At 52.4% G+C, this 8,747-nt stretch overlaps 1 non-coding gene and 1 pseudogene across 1 annotated transcript; one reads left to right on the top strand and one right to left on the bottom strand.

Annotated features, from left to right (window-relative positions):
- Positions 1-1,700: 1,700 nt before the first annotated feature.
- On the bottom strand, positions 1,701-8,579 carry LOC117842750 (ABC transporter G family member 5-like; annotated as a pseudogene).
- Positions 7,179-7,250, top strand: TRNAD-GUC (transfer RNA aspartic acid (anticodon GUC)). The gene has a single exon. It is a non-coding gene; the product is annotated as a tRNA-Asp (tRNA).
- Positions 8,580-8,747: the final 168 nt, after the last annotated feature.

Genomic DNA, 8,747 nt, shown 5'->3' with positions numbered 1-8,747 from the left:
CCTCTTTAATTCGTAATCTGATTTCTGTCCATAGTTTACTAAGGACAATAACTGCACCATAGAGTTTGACACTTTTGGTTTTTCTGTCAAGGATTTTCCAACTAGACACGTGATTCTTCGCTGCAATAGCATTGGTGATGTTTACACCATGCCTCTAGCAGCCAGCTTTGCAGCACCACATGCCGGCCTCACCATCTCCTCCAGTTTGTGGCATCTCTGTCTCGGTCATCCTGGTCCTGCCACTATCACTACACTTGAACAGAATTCATCCATTGCTTGTAATAAAGACAATCATACTCTATGTCATTCATGTCAGTCAGGGAAACATGTGTAGTTACATTTTTCCCATTCTAGCTCTCACAGTTTTACTCCCTTTGAGTTAGTTCACTATGATGTTTGGACCTCTCCCGTAGCTAGTGTCTCTGGTTATCACTACTACCTCGTCATTTTGGACGACTTCTGACACTTTTGTTGGATGTTTCCTCTAGTTCACAAGTCTGAAGTCACCACACACATCATTGACTTCTGCGCCTATGCTCATACGCAGTTTAGTCTTCTCGTTCGAAGCGTCCAGGCTGACAACGGGACCGAGTTTGTCAATAAGACTCACATCTTTTTTGATTTCTCGGGGTATTCACTTGCCCTCTCATGTCCCTATACCTCTCCCCAGAATGGGAAAGCCGAGCATGTCCTCCGCACCCTCAATAACGTGACTCGCACCTTACTTATTCACGCCTCCCTGGCCGCCCCATACTGGACCGAGGCGCTTGCCACCGCCACTTATCTTTTGAATCGGCGCCCTTATTCAGCCCTTCAGAATGACATTCCCTATTGCCTCCTCTATTCCTAGCCTCCCGAGTACTCTTACTTGCGTGTATTCGGTTGTCTTTGCTGCCCTAACCTCTTAGCCACGGCATGCCACAAGCTTGCTCCTTGTTCCACGGCCTGTGTCTTCCTCGGTTATCCCTCGTCTCACAAGGGGTACCGCTGCCTTGACTTGTCCACCCGTTGAGTCATCATCTCTCATCATGTTGTCTTCAAAGAATCCATTTTTCCCTTCTTCTCCCACCCTACTCACTCATCGCAGCTCAACCTCCTCTTATCGAGCCCCTCCGATGCTCCTACTCCTACCTCGGTCGCTCCGTCCTTGGACGTTGAGCAGCCGCGGCCCTCACCTGTTGTTTTGCAGGAACTCACTGATGACGACCTCACCATTCTGGTACATGGACGGACCGTGTACCCCGCTTCATCTGCGGGCAGGATGCCACCCTCTCCTTTGCTTGTCAGCCCTACCGACGGCTCCGCCAGCACGACCCGCTTGGGCGCCGTCCTTGCTCCCGCCGCCGGGAGCCCTCCTCATCGCCGGCGCCCCTTGGCCAGCTAGTGGTGCCGGCCCCCTTGGTCATCATCCCTGCTCCTGCCGTCGGGAGCCCTCCTCGTCTCCTGGCACTCCTCGGCCCGTTGGTGGCGCCTCTACCTCATTACTACACCCGGCGGCCACCTACGGCCCCGACGCCTCCTACCCTATTGACTCCCGTGGCCCTAGCGCCCCTTGCGCCTACAGCCCCTAAGCCCTCCTCATCACCACCTCCTGCTCCTTCGTGCCCTGTCACACGCTCTATGGCTGGGGCCATCCAGCGAGTGCACTATCAGGGGTTGACGGCCTCGCCTTCTTCTTCGCCCTCTCCGATTCCGATGAACTACCACAGTGCTCTGGCTGACGCCAACTGGCATGCTGCCATGGTCGATGAGTTCCAGGCCCTCATCGACAATGACACCTGGCGCCTCGTCTCGCGGCGGCTCGATGCCAATGTTGTGTCGGGCAAGTGGATCTTCCAGCATAAGTTCCATGCCAATGGGTTCCTCACCTGGCGGCTCGACAGGTAGTGCATGAACACCAGCACCCCAGCATCGCCGACGACCATGCGATGAAGTAGCCCGAGAAAAGGAAGAAGGAGCCCATGATGCCCTGGATCGCCGCGTTCCCCACCACGAAGTTCGGTGCCGCCACCGTGAAGCACACCACCACCGAGTTGGCCGTGTACAGGATGAGCTACACCACCAGCAGGAAGTAGCCGAACGCTGCCGTCATGCGGCGGAGCCCCGTGAGCTAGTACACCGGCGCCGCGAACACGACGGCGAGCGCTAGCTAGAAGGGCAGGAACACGACGGCGTTGGCGAGCACGTAGGAGGACACGCGGTAGGCCCCCGACCACGTCTCCTTGGCAAGGATGTCGCGCTCCTGCAGGAAGATGGGCAGCGCCTCCGTGGTGGAGGAGAGGAGGAAGGTGAGCAGGAAGGCGAAGAGGCCGACGCGCTCTGCCACCTTGTCCTCGCCGAGGTCGTAGAAGATGGAGCCCACAGCGCCAGCCCCGCCACCAGCATGCACACCATGCGGCACGCGAAGAGCTGCCGCATCCGCGCCACGTTCTTGAAGAAGCGCTGCGACAGCACCGCCACCTCGCGCGCCCGGGAGGACGGAGCCAGCGGCGAGGAGGAGGACGGAGTAGTCGAACATCTTGACGTTGCGCGCGCCCGGCTGGTGGATTCTGAGCAGCACGGTCCGGCCGCGTGTCTCGGCCATGGCGCGGAGCACGCCCACGATCTAGAGCGTGGAGGCGCTGTCGAGGCCGGAGGTGGGCTCGTCCAGGATGAGCACCGCGGGGTCGTGGACGGCCTCCACGCCGATGGAGACGCGCCTGCGCTTCCCGCCGGAGAGGTCCTTGATCCTGGTGGCGGCAGCGCGGCGCAGGGTCAGGTCGTCCAGGAGCGCGTCCACGCGGGCGTCCATATCCTTGCCGGGCACCGTCGGGCCCAGGCGAAGCCGTGCGCTGAAGAGCAGCGTCTCGCGCACCGTCAGCAGCGGGAAGAGCACGTACGTCCCGTTGGGTGACGTAGCCGGAGACGCGGCGGATCGGTCGGCGCTGGTGGCGGCGGTGCCGTCGAGGAGGAGCAGCTCGGGCGCCGGGGAAGGGGAGAGGCGGCCGGTGAGGATATCGAGCAGGGTCGACGTGCCGGCGCCGCTGGGCCTGACGATGGCGAGCAGCTCCCCGGGGCGCGCGCGGCAGGTGACGTTGCGGAGCACCTGGCGGACGGGCGCATTTTTTGTTGATCATCAAGCCAATTGGTAAAAGGGTCCTTTCATGTTCACGTTATGCGCTGAAAAGTGGAAAAAATAAATTTTCGGTGAAAAAATGTGATGGAATGTGAGTTTTAGTACATTTTTCAGTGGTATTTTACGGGTCGAGGGGTTGAGGTCTTTGGGTTGTATTTTACGGAAGCCGCATCTATTTTCCCTTCTCCGTTTCCCCGATCCCCCGACCGAACCCTAGCGCCGCCGCCGCCCGGCGTCGGGCGGGGTTCGGCCATGGATCCACCGCCGCTGGGGCCTCCTCTGATGGAGGAACTCGTCGAGGAGGTGCTCCTCCGCGTCCCGCCGGACGACCCCGCGACCCTCGTCCGCGCCGCGGTCGGCTGCAAGCGCTGGTGCCGCCTCATCTCCGGCGCCACCTTCCGCCGCAGGTTCCGCGAGCTCCACCCCGCGGCCCCCATGCTCGGCTTCCTCTACGCGCGCAGGTCCGGCACCGACTTCGTGCCGGCCTCCTCCTTCCGCCCGCCCCACGCCTTCCGGGAGGACTGGAACGCGATCGACGCCCGCCACGGCCGCGTGCTGGCGACCGCTTTGGAGTCGTTCTCGCCCACGGGGACGAGGTTCATCGTGTGGGACCCCGTCACCGACGGCGCGCAGAGCCTGCCTATTCTGGAATTCCGGCCCTATTCATGGGGTGCCGCGGTTCTCTGCGCAACGGCAGGCTGCGACCATCTCGACTGCCGCGGGGGCCCCTTCCTCGTCGTCGTCGTTGTCACAGATGTGTCACAGATGCGCACGTCCGCCTATGAATACTCATCCGACCAAGGTACATGGAGCGAACCGATCACAGTGCAGCACCCCAACGACTGGATCATGATTAGACTGCACGCCCATGTGGGGAATGCTCTGTACTTCAACTACGGGCTGATGATCCTCAAGTATGAATTGGGAAAGCGAGAACTGGCGTTCATCGATCTACCATCAGAATTCCATGCACGGCACATTGTCCTCATGCAAGCGGAGGATGGTGGGCTGGGATTCGCCACCATACAGGAGTCCAAGCTGTCTCTGTGGTCGAGGGAGGCTGGTGCGGACGGATATGCTGGATGGGCACAACAGAGAGTCATCGACCTTGATAAGCTGCTACCAGTTTCGGATTGTAACATCTCAGTCTCACCTTATGTGTATGCTGCACGCCCACCTTACGTGGTTGCCGTCGCGGACAGTGTCGGTGTCATTTTCATAGGGAAGGATGATGGGCTATTCACTGTTCATCTAAACTCCGGCCGGGCCGAGAGGATAGTAGTAGAGTCCAATTCCAACTTCAAGGTTGTTCCCTACGTGAGCTCTTGCACTCCAGGTACTACTAGCATTGCAGCCTTGTCTATCCTTTAACACGTACAACTTTACTTAGCTATGATTGCCAATTTTTTGATTTATTACTATTTCAGTTACTAATATGGAAATATAACCGATGTTTATGCGCAATGTGCTATCGACCTATGTCACAAATGGCTTCTTTTATTTGTTATGGACCATTCCTAGAATTGGGTAGACATACTTTGGGAAATTTATTCATGTCTAACTCATGTTTTGGATTGGGAATGGGATCTTGAGTCCTGAAAGGTCCCCAGCATACATTTAAGAAAAGAACGTCACCTACACGGGTTTCTGGTTTCTACAGTTATGCTCTAAATACAAGCATCGCACATATCTTTAACCACGTACATTCCTTAGTTAAGATCTGTTGGTGTCACTTAACAACAAAGGAATTTGGATGGTTATCTGTGTTAAAGAAAGGTAGGTGTTTTTCTTCAGCTACGAGTCCTCTTATCTTATTGATCAAGTGTGGCTGTTAACTAGTGGGTATGTGGATAATAAGTTAGTGTTTTTACTTGTTTTCCTGTTTGTTTAGCCTTTCAGAAACTTACTAGTGGATAGGTGTTTTTCCTGTTTTCAATAAGCTGATGATATTTCCTAAATTTGTCAATTTCTGTAGCACTGGATATGGCCTCTACAGGTGATGAGGGACCAAAAGTGGATGCTTCAAGCGCTTCACAAACTTAAGGTGCTCATGTGAAAGCTTCTTTGTCAAGGGGAAAATTTGGTATTAGTAGTAGTGGTTATATATGGTCTTAAGGGTGGTAATTTTTTTATTCTGCTGTCGAGCTCTATTTCATCATGACTCGCTGATATTCAGGATTAGTGCTATTTCGGTTAGTAGCATGAAACTATATCAGATGTATATGTGTTGAAGAACAATGCGTATATTAATGCAGACTACCACACCATGATTTAAACCTATGTCACAAATACAATTGCGATGGACCATTCTTAGAATTGGGACTTTGGGAGGCATACTTAGGAATTTATTCATTAATTGCACCTATTATGGACAGAGGATGGTTCTTGACAACTGGCCTAAAATTTAGGATGTGTTGTTGGGCCAGGAAGGTCTCCAGAATCCTTTTAATATGAAAAAGTTATTTCTCTAGCCGGAGAGAAACCAAGAATGTGATTACCTACATGGGTTTCTAGTTTGTGCATTGTTGGTACAAGCATAGTGCCTATCTTTAGCAATCAGCATTGTAAATTCATTAGGATATGAATGGTAATCTCATCTATAAAGAGTTTGTGGGTTCCCTTTTTCAAGGGAATATAGAAAATTCAAATTACAAAAATACAATAGTTAGATCCATAGAACATATATGCTGTGAATAGACCAAAAATTGCTAAACTTACAGAAGAAATTGCGACTAAGTTAGGTGTTTTTTTCCTGCAGTCAGGGGTTAATCAAACGAGTCTGTTAATTGGTGGAGCTGGCGATAGTAAATTAGCTATATTTGCCTGTTTTGTTTTCCCTTAGCAGCAGCGTGCAGGTCCTTGTGTTTGTTAAGAATAAATGCCCAATGCGGGTAATCCTATTCCTCAATCAGCTGATGCCATTTCTTTAAATCTGTTAATTTCTGCAGCACTGGGGCACCTCTATAGGTGAGAGACCAATAACGGATTCTTTTTTGAGTGCTTGACAAACATCGGTACTCGGGTGAAGGCTTCTGGGTCAAGTTGGAAAAAGTGTAGTGGTGGTGGTGGTGGTGATAGTGGTAGTGGTAATGGAAGATTGTATCAGTTTAATGGTGAGATAACTCTTTAGCTTCGGTGAGGTTGATCCAATCCGGGTCTCATGTGAGGGCCTTAAGAGTTTTGCCTTTGTTTAGGATGATCTTAAATTCTTAATATTTCTGCTTGATTGTTGGTGTCAATTTCTGTCATGCGTTTTGCCTTATCAGTAAACCTGCACTGCATTTATCGTAGTCTATGTACCCCCAGTACTTTGGCTAGAATGAATATGTTTCATTTGATCTCAAAATATTTTTACAGTCAAGAAAATTATCATATAACAATGAAAAACCACAACTTTATATGCAACATGCAACTTCATATGAAAATTAGTTGGATACGTACTCAGAAAGTTGTTAGTTTGTTACTTGTGACTAATCTGGTAAAAGCATTCAGGATCAGACTCGTTATATCTTTTCGAATCTTGAATCTGCAACACACATGTGAAAGAAAAGAAAAAAAAATCAATGGTCGCCTTAGTCTGGAGTTGAAAACATGCCTGAATCTGGCGTGTGTGGGTTTGTTGTTGCATATATATGAGAAACCAGAGTTGCTGTATGTTTTGTTTGCAGAGCTCGATCTAGCAAACGGAAAAGACCGAAACGTTTGGATTGGTTTCAGATAAGTCTTAAACAAATACGTACTTGTGTCTTTGGTTTTCAGACGTTTTCTGAAACAAATACGAGTACTATTTCACCATCCCCTGATTTTGCCCATGTGATTAACTATGAGATGCCTAATTCAATCGAGGCATGCATACACACATCGCATTGGGAGAGCAGGGCGTGCAGGGAAGAAGGGTGTGTGGCAACTTCATTTCTAACTCTGCAAAATACTGATATTTTCTTTGATCTGAAACAGATGCTTATACAGGGCAACAGTCCTGTGCCACCTGAACTGTCGAACTGGAATCTTTTCCTCTCATTACATACTATTACAAGGGTTTAATCGAGAAGCAAGCGTCAAAGTCGTTGTAGTATAGTGGTGAGTATTCCCGCCTGTCACGCGGGTGACCCGGGTTCGATCCCCGGCAACGGCGTATTTTTTTATTTTTTGTTTCTGTAACTTGTACGTGTTTAATTTCTGCTTATAGCCCGTTCTTCACTCTAGCGGTCCCTTTTTTGGATGAGGTGACCTTATTTTCTTTTTATTTTTTGCTTCTGTAAGTTGTGTGCGTTTAATTTTTGTGTATAGCCTCTCGCAATTTTTTTTTCTAGCCCGTACCTTCACGCAGCATTGGCAGGAATTCTCGGAGTGGAAGGAAATTAAATGTGGTACCTCCTTAAACACCATGCTTCGATTAGTGGCCAGCACAAAGGTGCGTTCTTGTCAAATGGAACCTGGTGACTGGGTACGTGAGTGAACACACCAAGTGTGAAGGCATGATGTATGCATCATCACAAGGCTTGAGAACAGCAAACAAGCTGGAATAAAATCTTACCTGCTAGCTGTATCACCTTAGCAGTCACAATCGTCCACTGTTAGTTTGCCATCCCAGTTGTACTGCGGCCTGACCTTGTCGGTCACCAGCTAGCGGCTTAGCTTCATTGCCATGGATACTGACCTCAAACTCACCCACCCCGACGACCCTGCACACCACTGCCGGCGACCACACCTCGTCACAGTACGCCTCCACTGCAGCAAACGCACCATGGCCGGCCTAATCAATTTGCAGTGCGGGTACTCCGTGCATGGCGGCCTTCCTTGCGCCACCGCCGTCCACCTCCTCCTCCTCCTCCTCCTCCTCCTCCTCCTCCTCCTGCAGATCTAGGTCGTCGTCGTACTCCACCACGTAGCTGAGGTCGTCGACCACCCTCGCCATCGTAGCGGAGACCCCCACATTATCCCGCTCCTCACCACCTCGACCTTGTTCCCAACCTCGTAGACCCTGGCGAGCTGGAGATAGGCCTGAGCCTGATCCATCATCGCGGCCCGTGACGGGGGACCCACCCACCCAATCACCGTCGACATAGACTCGGCGGGGGCGGACGAGGCCGGGCGCGAACTCGATGGCCTTGCGGGTGACGGGGAACGCCACGGTGACGGCGGAGGGGGAGGCGGACACGACGAGGACAGTGCGCCAAGCATCCCTGCGGAACGCCTCGACCGCGTTGTGGAGGAGGAAGCGCCGCGAGGATGCCAAAAGAGGTGGGGGCCGCGGGTGGACACGGCTGCGAGCATGACGCTGCCGGCCGTGGCCTTCCTCCAGGTGGGTGTAGGCCGCCACCTCGTACCGGTCTGGCGCGCTGTGGGAGTCGCGGCGGCGGGCGGGCACAAACCCGACGACGGTGGCCTCGCGCCAGTGGCCGTAGAAGTCACCGTCGACAAGGACCTCAACCTCTGCGCCGGTGCTGAATGGGGCCCTCATAGGGCCTGGCGGCAGAGGTGTGCGGCCAGCGGCAGCAGCGGGTGGGGATTCGGGAGCGCGAGTGTGCGACTGGGAGGAAGTGGAGTGGAGTGTGTTTAAACGTAGACAAAATTTCCTATATGATTTTGGGAAAATGACCCGTTCCTTTTTGGCTCTGAAATTTTCTGC

Source organism: Setaria viridis, chromosome 2, assembly GCF_005286985.2.
Source record: "Setaria viridis chromosome 2, Setaria_viridis_v4.0, whole genome shotgun sequence".
NCBI classification, from domain to species: Eukaryota; Viridiplantae; Streptophyta; class Magnoliopsida; order Poales; family Poaceae; genus Setaria; species Setaria viridis.
Note: the sequence above shows the minus strand (reverse complement) of the source record. Positions and strands in the feature narration are given on the sequence as shown.